Consider the following 12,502-nt stretch of genomic DNA (forward strand, 5'->3'; position numbering starts at 1 on the left):
CGTTTATATAGACCACAAACAGCAAGGGACCCAACACCAATCCCTATGGAACCCCGCTGGATACAGGCATCCAGTCACAAAACCACCCCTCGACCATCACCCTCTGCTTCCTGCCACTCAGCCAATTCTGGATCCAATTTGCCAAATTGCCTTGGATCCCATGGGCTCTTATCTTCGTTATCAGTCTCCCATGCGGGGCCTTATCAAAAGCCTTGCTGAAGTCCAAGCAAACTACGTCAAAAGCATTGCCCTCATCTACACACCTGGTCACCTCTTCGAAAAATTCAATCAAACTGGTCAGACATGATCCCCCCTTAGCAAAACCATGCTGACTGTCCTTGATTAATCCCTGCCTCTCCAAATGTAGATTAATTCTGTCCCTCAGAATTGCTTCCAATAGTTTCCCTGCCACCGTGGTTAGACTGACTGGCCTGTTGTTCCCTGATTTATCCCTTCCTTCCTTCTTGAATAACGGTACCACATTGGCTGTCCTCCAGTCTTCTGGCAGCTCTCCTGTGGCCAGAGAAATATTGAAAATGATTGCCTGCATCCCTGCTATCTTCTCTTTTGCCTCCCTCAACAGCCTGGGATACATTTCTTCCGGGTCTAGATATTTATCTACTTTTAAGCCTTCTAGACCACTTAGAACCTCCTCCCTTTTCTATGCTAATTTCTTTAATTATATCACAGTCCTTCTGCCCCCACGTCATCCCTCCCGCTTGTGAACACCGGCACAAAGTACTCATTTAGTACCCAACTATGTCTTTCGGCTCCACACACAAATTACAACCATGGTCCTTAATGGGCCCTACTCTTTCCCTAGTTATCCTCTTACTCTTAATGTACTTGTAAAATAACTTTGGATTTTCCTTTATTTTACCTGCCAATGTTTTCTCATGCCCCATTTTTGCTCTCCTAATTTCCTTTTTAAGTCCCCCCCTACACATTCTATTCTCCTCTAGGGTTTCCACTGATTTGAGCCCTCGGTATCTGCCATAAGCCTCCCTTTTTCTCTTTATCCAATCCTGTATATCCCTCGACATCCAGGGTTCCCTGGATTTGTTGGTCCCAATCTTTGTCTTTACTGAAATATGTTGGCCCTGTACTCTCCCTATTTCCTTCTTGAATGAGTCCCACTGCTCTGACGCAGATTTACCTAAAAGTCGCTGCTCCCAGTCCACTCTGGCCAAATCATATCTGATCTTATTAAAATTGGCCTTCTCCCAATTTAGAACTCTGATTTCTAGCCCATCCTTGTCCTTTTCCATAACAACCTTGAATCTAACGGAGTTATGATCACTATGTGCAAAATGTTCCTCCACTGATACCTCTACCCACTTGCCCGACTTCATTCCCTAAAATTAAGTTTTCTCCAATCTTTCCTCATAACTGATGTGTCTCATCCCCGGAACCATTCTCGTAAACCTCTTCTACACTCTCTCCAATGCATTCACATCTTCCTATAGTCTGGCGCCCAGAACGGTACACAATACTCCAGCTTAGGTATAACCAGTATCTTAAATAAGTCCATCATAACCTCCCTGCTCTTGTGCTCTTTGCCCTTATTAATGAAGTCTAGGATACTGTATAGTTTAGAAACAGCTCTCTCTACCTGTCCTGCCACCTTTCATAACTTATGTACATATACACCAGGTCTCTGCTCCTTCAGAATAGTATCCTTTATTTTATACTGTCTCTGCATGTTCTTTGTAGCAAAGTGTATCACCTCACACTTCTCCGCATTGAACTGCCATCCAACTGCCACCTATCTGCCCACTCTACCAATGTGTCAATGTCCTTTTGAAGTTCTCCACTGTCCTCCTCACAGTTTACAATACAGGTTTTGTGTCGTCTGCAAACCTTGAAATTGTCCCCTGCACACCAAGATCTAGATCATTTATATATATATCAGATAAAGCAAAGGCCCCAATATCGACCCCTGGGGAACTCTACCACAAACCTTCTTCCAGCCTGAAAAATACCCATTAACCATTACTCTCTGTTTCCTATCCCTCAGCCAATTTTGTATGCATGTTGCTACTGTCCCTTTTATTCCATGAGCAATAACTTTCCTCACAAGTCTGTTGTGTGGCACTGTATCAAACATCTTTTGGAAGTCCATACACAACACATCAACGACCATGCCCTCATCAACCATCTCTGTTACCTCTTCCAAAAACTCCAGCAAATTAGTTAGACACAATTTTTCTTTAACAAATCCATGCTGACTCTTCCGAATAAATCCACAGTTTTCCGTGTGACTATTAAGTCTATCCCGAATAATTGTTTCTAGAAGTTTCCCCACTACCGAAGTTAAACTGACTGATCTGTAATTGCAGGGCACGTTTTTACAACCTTGTCCGATTTTGCAATTCTCCAGTCCTCTGGCACCTCCCCCAAATCCAGGGAACATTGAAAGATTATTGCCAGTGCCTATTTCCACCCTCAGTTCCTTCAATATTCTTGGATGTATCTCTTCTGGTTCCAGTGCCTTATCAACTTCAAGTCCTGACAGCTTATCCAATATCTCCTCATCAATTTTAACCCCTTATACTGACTGAGTTTTCTCCTCTGTCACAACGGCCTGGGCAGCATATGCCTCGTAGATAAAGACAGATGCAAAATATTCATTTAACACCTCAGCCATGCCTCTTGCCTCTATGTGTAAATCCCCTTTTTGATCATTAATAGGCCCGATTCCTCCTTTTACCACCCTTTTACTACTGATGTGCTTATAGAATACTTTAGGATTTCCTTTCATGTTAGCTGCCAGTCTTTTTTTCATAATCCCTCTTTGCTTCTCATATTTGCTTTTTCACATCCCTTCTGAACCTTCTGTATTCAGCTTGGTTCTCAATTGTATTTGCTACCTGACACCTGTCGTAAGTACACTTTTTCTTCTTAATTTTTTTCCCCTTTGTCATCCAGGGAGCTCTGGATTTGTTTGTCCTACCCATCTCTTTTGAGGCAACATACCTTGACTGTGTCCAAACTATCTCCCCTTTGAAGGTAGCCCATTGTTCAGCTACTGTTTTTCCCACCAATCTTTGGTTCCAGTCTATCTGGCCCAGCTCTGTTCTTGCCCCGTTGAAGTCCGCTCTCTGCCAGTTGATTATTCTTACTCTAGATTGATCAATGTCATTTTCTACAGTCATCCTAAACCTTATGATACAATGATCACTGTCCAGTAAATGATCCCCCACTGTCACTCGATCTAATTGGCCCACCTCATTCCCAAGAACCGATCTAGCAGTGCCTCCTTTCTTGTTGGACTGGACACATACTGCTGTAGGGAATTCTCCTGAACACAATCTAGGTACGCTTGTCCCTCACTGCCCCTTACACGACCACTGTCCCAGTCAATATACAGGTAATTAAAGTCGCCCATTATAACTACTCTACAATGTTTATGCCTCTATGTAATCTTCCTTGCAGATTTGTTACTCTATATCCTTCCCACTAGCTGGTGGTCTATATATTACACTCAGCAATGTAACTGCACCCTTCTTATTCCTTAGCTCTAGCCAAATCGATTATGTCCTTGAATCCTCTGACACATGCTCTTTCTCCAGTATTGCATTACTCTCCTTAAACAAAAAAGCCACCCCTCCTCCGTTTTTCTCTTTCCTATCTTTTCTGAACACCTTGTAACCAGGAATATTTAACACTCAGATCTGGCCCTTCCTTAAGCTAGATCTCCATCATCACCACAACATCATAATCCCACAAGGCAATCTGTGCCTGTAACTCCCCCATTTTATTAACTATACTCCATTCGTTCCCGTACATGCAGTGTAATCCTGATTTAGACTTCATTACTTGCTCCCTTACTCCGACTCCATCTATTAACTTACTATTCTCTATTTTAGTGCTATCTGCCTCTCCCAGCATTCTGTGCACCCTGGTATTCCTCTCTAATATTCTCTCCTGGTTCCCACACCCCTGCCCTCCCAACAGCACTAGCAAAATGACCCACAAGGAACTCAGTCCCAGCTCTGTTCAGATGCAACCTGTCCAGCTTTACAGGTGCCATCTCCCCCAGATCCAGTCCCAGTGTCCCAGGAAACTAAAGCCCTCCCTCCTGCACCATCTTTCCAGCCACGCATTCATCTGTCTTATCTTCTTATTTCTGTACTCACTTGCACGTGGCACTGGGAGTAATCTGGAGGTTACTACTTTAGAGGCCCTGCTTGCTAATTTTCTACCTAGCTCCCTAAATTCCAATTGCAGGACCCCAACCCCCTTCTCACCTGTCATTAGTACTAATTTGGACCACAGCTTCTGGCTGTTCGCCCTCCCCCACAAGAATGTCCTGCTGCCGTTCTGTGACATCCTTGACCCTAGCACCAGGGAGGCAATAAACCATCCTGGAGTCACATTGACGGCCACAGAAATGCCTGTTTGCTCCCCTAACTAAAGAATCCCCTATCAGTACTGCACTTCCGCTCTTCCTCCTCCCCTCCTGTACAGCTGGGTCACCCATGGTGCCATGGGCTTGGCTCTTGCTGCACTCCTCCAAGCATCCATTGTCCTCACCGATATCCAGAATGGAAAACCATTTAGTGGGCAGGACCTCTGGGGAATCCCTGAGGTCTGTTTCCCTTGGACTGCCTGGCGGTCACCCATTCCCTATCTGCCTGCTTGCCCCTAATTTGCGGTGTGACTACCTCTCTGAATGTGTTATCCACATAGTTCTCTGCCTCACAGATGCACCTCAGTGGATCTATTGATCAAGTTCTGAAACGTGGAGCTCAAGCTTAAGCAACCAGTGACACTTCCTGTACACGGGCTTGTCCCCACATGCCACAGGCATTCTGCTTGACTGAGCTGTCCTGCCATGCCTTAACTTTAAACTTTTAAATCACCATTTTACTTAAACTTTAGTTATTTTTACTTACTTTAACTTACTTTAACCTTACTCTTGTACTATTAAACTATAAACTGGTGATTAATAGAAAGTATAAATTTTTTGCCCTTACTCAAAAATCAGCTCCCTCTCCTGTGCCTATAAATTCTTACTTCCCCTGTTCGTGTTGGAAATTTATGTTACTGTACTCGCACTGCTTTCAATCTCCCAACTGTCTCCCGCTGTTTTATTTCCCAAGCTCCTGCTGTTTCATCTCCCAGACGATAGCTGTTTTATCTCCTAAACTTTCGCTGTTTACTCTGCCGAACTCTCACTGCTTTACCTCCCGAACGCTCGCTGTTTTATCTTCCGAACTCTCGCTGTTTTATCTCCCGAACTCTTGCTGTTTTATCTCCTGAACTCTTGCTGTTTTATCTCCCAAATTCTCGCTGTTTTATCTCCTGAACTCTCGCTGTTTTATCTCCCAAACTCTCGCTGTTTTATCTCTTGAACTCTCACTGTTTTATCTCTTGAACTCTCGCTGTTTTATCTCCCGAACTCTCACTGTTTTATCCCCCAAACTCTCGCTGTTTTATCTCCTGAACTCTTGCTGTTTTATCTCCCGAACTCTCGCTGTTTTATCTCCTGAACTCTCGTTGTTTTATCTCCCAAGTTCTCGCTGTTTTATCTCCTGACCTCTTATTGTTTTATCTGCTGGCCTCTCATTGTTTTATCGCCTGAACTCTTGCTGTTTTATCTCCTGAACTCTTGCTGTTTTATCTCCCAAGCTCTCGCTGTTTTATCTCCTGAACTCTTCTTGTTTTATCTCCTGACCTCTTGTTGTTTTATCTGCTGGCCTCTCATTGTTTTATCACCTGAACTCTCACTGTTTTATCTCCTGAACTCTTGCTGTCTTATCTCCCAAGCTCTTGCTGTTTTATCTCCTGACCTCTTGTTGTTTTATCTGCTGGCCTCTCATTGTTTTATCGTCTGAGCTCTCGTTGTTTTATCTCCTGAACTCTTGTTGTTTTATCTCCTGAACTCTTGCTGTTTTGTCTCCCAAACTCTCACTCCCTAAGTGTCACTGTTTTAACATCTTTCTCCTGAAGTCTCACTGTTTTAACCTCTCTATCCTGAAATGTCACTAATTTAACCTCTCTCCTGAAATCTCGCTGTTTTAACCACTCTGTCCTGAAATCTCACTGTTTTAACCTCTCGCTACCAATGTCTCACTGTTTTAACCTCTCTATCCCGAAGTCTCACTGTGTTAACCGCTCTTTCCTGGAGTCTCGCTGTTTTAACCTCTCTATCCTGAAGTCTCATTAATTTAAACTCTCTCTCCCGAAGTCTCGCTGTTTTTACCTCTCTCCCCGAAGTCTTGCTGTTTAAACCTCTCTTGCCCGAAGGAATAGCATAGCTGTTCTCCTCTAATATAATATAAAAGTAAAATACTGCAGATGCTGGAAATCTGAAGTAAAAACAGAAAATGCTGGAAAAACTCAGCATATCTGGCAGTATCTTTGGAGAGAGAAACAGAATTAACGTTTCAAGTCTGTATGACTTGAGAGCTAAAGAGAGGTAGAAGTGTGATGGATTTTGTCCTGTTTGGTAGGGGGTGGTGGTGGAGCAGGTGGAGCAAGATAGAAGGTCAGGGATAGGTGGGAGCTCAGGAGAGATTGACAAAGATGTCATGGAAACAAGACAAAGGGAGTGTTAATGGTGTGTGAAAGACTAAAGAAGGTGGTAGTAGTGGCATAAAGGTAAGATAGCAGAATGTGTTAATAGCTGTTCTCCTCCCTGAGATAAGGCCGGTCAGGATTTAGATGTGGATGAGAGCAGTCTGAGATGGTTTCCCTTCTCGTTTTCTTCTTTCTCTTCATTGGGAACTTTAGCTTAGCCCACCACAATGAGATAGCTGGGATGCAAAACTCTCAGCAACAGCAAATGATCATAATTAGTTCAGTCATTCATGGCCACATCTTCCTGGACACAATATCGCGTCCTGCCCTCCTCTGCAAAAACTGCTCACTATTCCCGCATTTTCCTAGAATGTAAATCACAGAATCTTTACAGTGCAGGAAGCCATGTGGCCAATCGAGTCTGCACTAGCTCTCTGAAACAGCATCTACTTAGTCCCACTGCCCTGCCTTATCCATGTAACCTTGCACATTCTTTCTTTTCCGAAAGCCATCCAAGTCTATGTTGAATACCTCGAGTTGAACTCGCCTCCACCTCCCTCTCAGGGAGTTTGTTTTTTTATCGGTAGTAAAGATAACTTTCAGACCCTTTTCTCTACTGTGAGCCATCTTCGCAAACTCCTCTCCCCTGTCATCTCCAACCAGTGGAGAGTTTTCCCTCTGATTCCCATTGACTCCAGATTTGCCAGGACTCCTTGATGTCCCACTTGGTCAAATGCTGGCTTGATGTCAAGGGCAGTCACTCTCACCTCACCTCTGGAGTTAAGCTCTTTCGTCCATGTTTGAACCAAGGCTGTAATGAGGTCAGAAGCTAAGTGAATCTGGTGGAACCCAAACTGAGCATTAGTGAGCAGGTTATTGCTAAGCAAGTGCTACCTGATAGCACTGCTGATGACATCACTTTACTTACGATCGAGAGTAGACTGATGGGGTGATAATTGGATGGGGTGGATTTGTCCTGCTTTTTGTACACAGGACATACCTGAGCAATTTTGCACATTGCCGGGTAGATGTCAGTGATTTCTTTTGTAATCCTAACTTGGGTTTTATTCAAAATAAACAATTTGGAATACAATATATCACATAGCTGCCATCATCAAGGATAGTAGACGTTAAATCGTGAAGACTACTGGCCCTTTTCTTAGTGACTGCCATTTTATTTTTTGCTTTCAATCTTCCCTGCTCTTTTTTTGTTGTGATTCCTGACAAACCGCATGTTCCTCAGGAACTTGGGATCAACTCCTTTCAGGGGTTCAAATCACTAAGAGTTGGGCTTTTTGATGCATGTCCTGAGCCCCTTGCTGGGCTGATTGTGGTTGGTGTGATTCTTGGACTTGGCCATGACTCTCAGCTGATCTCCTGAGCCTCGTCCTCCACCACCAGCAGCCATCGTACTGGAACAGCTTGGCTAGGGGCACGGCAAGTTCTGGGGCACAAGTCTTCAGTACTATTGCCTTTGCAGTATCTAGTGCCTTCAGCCATTTCTTGATAACATGTGGAGTGAATTGAATTGGCTGAAGACTGGCGTTTGTTATGGTGGGGACCTCCGGAGGAGGCCGAGATGGATCATCCGCTCGGCACTCCTGGCTGAAGATTGTTGTGAATGCTTCAGCCTTACCTTTTCGACTGATGTGCTGAGCTCCTGCATCATCGAGGATGGGGATATTTGTGGATCCTCCTCCTCCAGTGAGTTGTTTAATTGTCCACCATCATTCACGACTGGACGTGGCAGGACTGCAGAGCTTACATCTGATTCGTTGGTTAGCTTTGTCAATCACTTGCTGCTTATCCTGTTTGGCATGCAAGTAGTCTTGTGTTGTAGCTTCAAATGACACCTCATTTTTAGGTATGCCTAGCGCTGCTCCTGGCATGCCCTCCTGCACTCTTCATTGAACCAGGGTTGATCCCCTGGCCTGGTGGTAATGGTAGAGTGGGGGATATGCCAGGCCATGAGATTGAGTACAATTCTGCTGCTGCTGATGCCGCACAGCGCCTCATGGATGCCCAGTATTGAGTTGCTGTATCCGTTCGAAATCTTTCCTATTTAGCACGGTGGTAGTGCCACACAACACAATGGAGGGTATCCTCAGTGTGAAGACGGGACTTTGTCTCCACAATGATTTTCCGGTGGTCACTCCTACCGATGCTGTCATGGATAGATGCATCTGCAACAGGCAGGTTGGTGAGGATGAGGTCAGGTATGTTTTTCCCTCCTGTTGGTTGCCTCACCAACTGCCGAGGACCCAGTCCAGCAGCTATGTCCTTAAGGACTCAGCCAGCTCGGTCAGTAGTGGTGCTGCTGAGCCACTCTTAGTGATGGAGATTGAAGTCTGCCACCCAAGTGTACATTCTGTGCCCTTACCACCCTCAGTGGTTCCTCCAAGTGGTGTTCAACATGGAGCAGCACTGATTCATCAGCTGAGGAGCCGGGGGGTATGGAGGTTGTGGTAGGTGGTAGTCAGCAGGAGGTTTCCTTGCCCATGTTTGACCTGATGCCATGAGAATTCATGGGGGCCAGAATCGATAATGAGGACTCCAAGGGCAACTCCCTCCCGACCGTATACCAGTGTGCCATCACCTCTGGGATGGTGATGGTGGTGTCTGGGACATGATCTGTAAGGTATGATTCTGTGAGGATGACTATGTCAGGCTGTTGCCTGACTAGTCTGTGACATACCCCTGCCAATTTTGGCACTAGCCCCCAGGTGTTAGTAAGGAGGACTTGCAGGGTCGACAGGGCTGAAATTGCCATTGTTGTTTCCGGTGCCTAGGTTGATGTGGGTGGTCTGTCCGGTTTCATTCCTTCTTACTGACTTTTTAGCAGTTTGATACAACTGAGTGGCTTGCTAGGCCATTTAAGAATCCACCACATTACTGAAGATCTCGAGTCACATGTAGACCAGGCCAGGTGAGGATGGCAGATTTGTTCCCTAAAGGACATTAGTGAACCAGATGGGCTTTTAGACTTTTAATTTCAGATTTTTTATTGAATTCAAATTCCACCATCTGCCGTGGTGGGATTCAAACCCAGGTCCCCTGACCATTACCCTGGGTCTCTGGATTACCAGTCCAGTACAATACCACTGCGCCATCGCCTTTCCAGCTTCTCTTCCCATTCCCACTGTTACGCCTGCTATACCCCAAGGATTTATCCTTGGCCCCTCTGATTTCTCATCTACATACTGCCCCCCGGCGACACCATCCAAAATCACTCTATTAGTTTTTCCCATGTACGCAGATGACATCCAGTTCTACCTCAACACCACCTCTCGAACTTCTCCACTGTCTCTAAATGATCAGACTGCTAATCCAAAATCCAGTGCTGGATGAACAGAAGTTTCCTCCAACTAAATATTGGGCAGACTGAAGCCATAGTGTCTTGAATCCTGTCAAAAACTCTGCTCCCTTGTCACAAGGAAGGGCTTTCAACCACATATCCACGCCGTCACTAAGACCTGCCTATTTCGGTCTGTGTAACATGACCGGACTCTGCCACTGCCTCAGCTCTTCTGAATGTCAAGGGGACTTTGTCAAAACCTCTCTTGTTGGAGATAGTCATTGCCTGGCACTTGTGCATCCTTATTATTACTTGCAACCTCTCAACCCAAGCCTGAATATTGTCCAGGTCTTGCTTCATATGGGCACAGACAGCATCATTGCCCAAGAAGGTGTGGCTGGAACTAAACAGAGCAGACATCAGCGAACATCCCCACTTCTTATTTTGTGGTGGAGGGAAGGTCATTGATGAAGCAGCTGAAGATGGTTGGGTCTAGGACACTGCCCCAAGGAACTCCTACAATGGATCCTGAGTTTGAGATGATTGTCCTCCAACAGCCACAACCATTTTTCTCTGTGCTAGTTATGACTCCAGCCAGTGAAGAGTTTTCTTCCCGTTTCCTATTGACTTAAATCTTACTAAGACACCTATGTGCTACCCACAGTTAAATGCAGGGCAGACAGTCCTACCTTAGCTTCCTGAATAGGATAATGATACAAGCATTCTCAACCTACATCTGCAGCAGTACAACCCTCCCTGCACAGCCTGAAACATTAATTTTTACAAACTGTAAACTATAGTCTACAAGTTGCACCTTTTTGTATATGTTTGTATATGTTATGTTCTCTAAAGATAAAGTATATAATAATCTAAATTTTACAGAAGAGATAAACTACCAACGGTTGGATATATCACAAATCTCAATCAATCAGAACAACACTGATGAACAGAAGTATTCAGTGGGTCAAAAGATTAGTTAGATCAGTTATTTGACATTCTGCACCCTCTCTAAAGATTCACAGGAATGGTTGTGGGGATGAGGAACTTCAGTTATTTAAATAGGTTGGAGAAGCTGTGGCTTTTCTTGCAGACAGATATAGATGAGATGAGTGAGGGGGCAAAAATCTGGCAGATAGAGTATAATGTGGGAAAATGTGAAGTTGTTCACTTTGGCAAGAAGAATAAAAGAGCGGAGTATTACTTAAATAGAGAACGGCTGCAGAATTCCGAGGTGAAAAGTTGTTCTCATGCATGAGTCACAAAAAGTTAGTATGCAGGTAAAGCATGTAATCAAGAAGGCAAGTGGAATGCTATCCTTTATTAAGAGAGGAATTGAACGTAAAAGTAAGGTTGTTATGCTTCAGTTATACAGGGCATTGGTGAGACAACATCTCAAACACTGTGTGCAGTTTTGGCCTCCTTATTTAAGTAAGTATGTAAATGCGTTGGAGGCAGTTCAGAGGAGGTTTATTAGGTTGATACCTGGAATGAGCAGGTTGTCTTATGAGGAAAGGTTGGACAGGCTGGGTGTGTTTCCACTGAAGATTAGAAGAGTGAGGCATGATTTGATTGAAGAGTGAGGCATGATCCTGAATGGTCTTGACAGGGTGGATGTGGAAAGGATGTTTCCTCTTGTAGTTGAGTCCAGAACTAGGAGGCACTATTTCAAAATTAGGGGTCGCCTTTTTAGGACAGAGATTGGGAGAATTTTTTTTTCTCTCAGAGGGTTTTGTGATGGCGGTGGAGATGGGCTCACTGAATATTTTTAAGGCAGAGATAGATAGATTCTTGTTAGGCAAGGGAATCAAAGGTTATCGAGGGTATTTGGGAATGTGAATTTGAAATACAAATAGATCAGCAACGATCTTGTTGAATGGCAGAGCAGGCTCAAATGGCCTACTTCTGTCCTTATGTCATATGTTTGTATTTTTGTAGGACAGGATGAGGTTACAGAGATAGGGAGGGCATTTCGATAGATTGAGATTGGGACGGCAATTATATGGAATTATTTAAAACAATAATGAGAACTTTAAAATTGAGGTGTTGTTGGATTGGGAGCCAACATATTTCAGTGAGCACAGAGGTAATGAGTGAACGGGCTTGGCCTGAGTGTCTGTTCTGGGGAACAGAGTTTGTGATGGGAATTGAAGGCAATAACTTCACTCTTCCCGAGCGTCAGTTATGGCTCAGTTGGTGCACTCTCACCTGCGAATCACCAGGTTCACTATTTCCTACATTACAAAAGTGACTAAAGCACTTCGGGATAACTGGTGGTTGTGAAAAGCACCATATAAATTCAAGTCTTTCGTTTTCCCTTTTCAATATTTAGTTGGAGGAAATTTCTGCTCATTCAATATGGACAAGCAGCATGGCAAATCAGAGTCAGTAGAGAGGTTGAGGTAGCGCTGGACATTATCAGTTTACAAAACCTGATGTATTTTCAGATAATGCCATCACAGGGCAGCAGGCAGATGAGAAACAGAAGCTAGATCCTTGAATTCAGAAGTAACGGTGTGGAGCAGGTGGAGAAGCTAATACAGCTGGCTATAGGGAGATGTTATAGGCGAAAGCCCGAATCTAATTAAGCTATGGCACTTCATGTTGTAGTTGTTGCATGCCGTGTTACTATGTTGCCTGTGATTTATATATGCATGTAATTATGTGTATGGGGAGTGCGCCTGC

General features: G+C 44.3%; 1 protein-coding gene across 1 annotated transcript in view; it reads right to left on the reverse strand.

Moving 5' to 3' along the window:
* LOC121277706 (coiled-coil domain-containing protein 162-like) overlaps positions 1–12,502 on the reverse strand; it is a 111,274-nt gene that overhangs the window by 9,372 nt on the left and 89,400 nt on the right. The gene's annotated exons all lie outside the window — the stretch shown is intronic.

Source organism: Carcharodon carcharias, chromosome 5 (genome assembly GCF_017639515.1).
Source record: "Carcharodon carcharias isolate sCarCar2 chromosome 5, sCarCar2.pri, whole genome shotgun sequence".
Classification (NCBI taxonomy): domain Eukaryota; kingdom Metazoa; phylum Chordata; class Chondrichthyes; order Lamniformes; family Lamnidae; genus Carcharodon; species Carcharodon carcharias.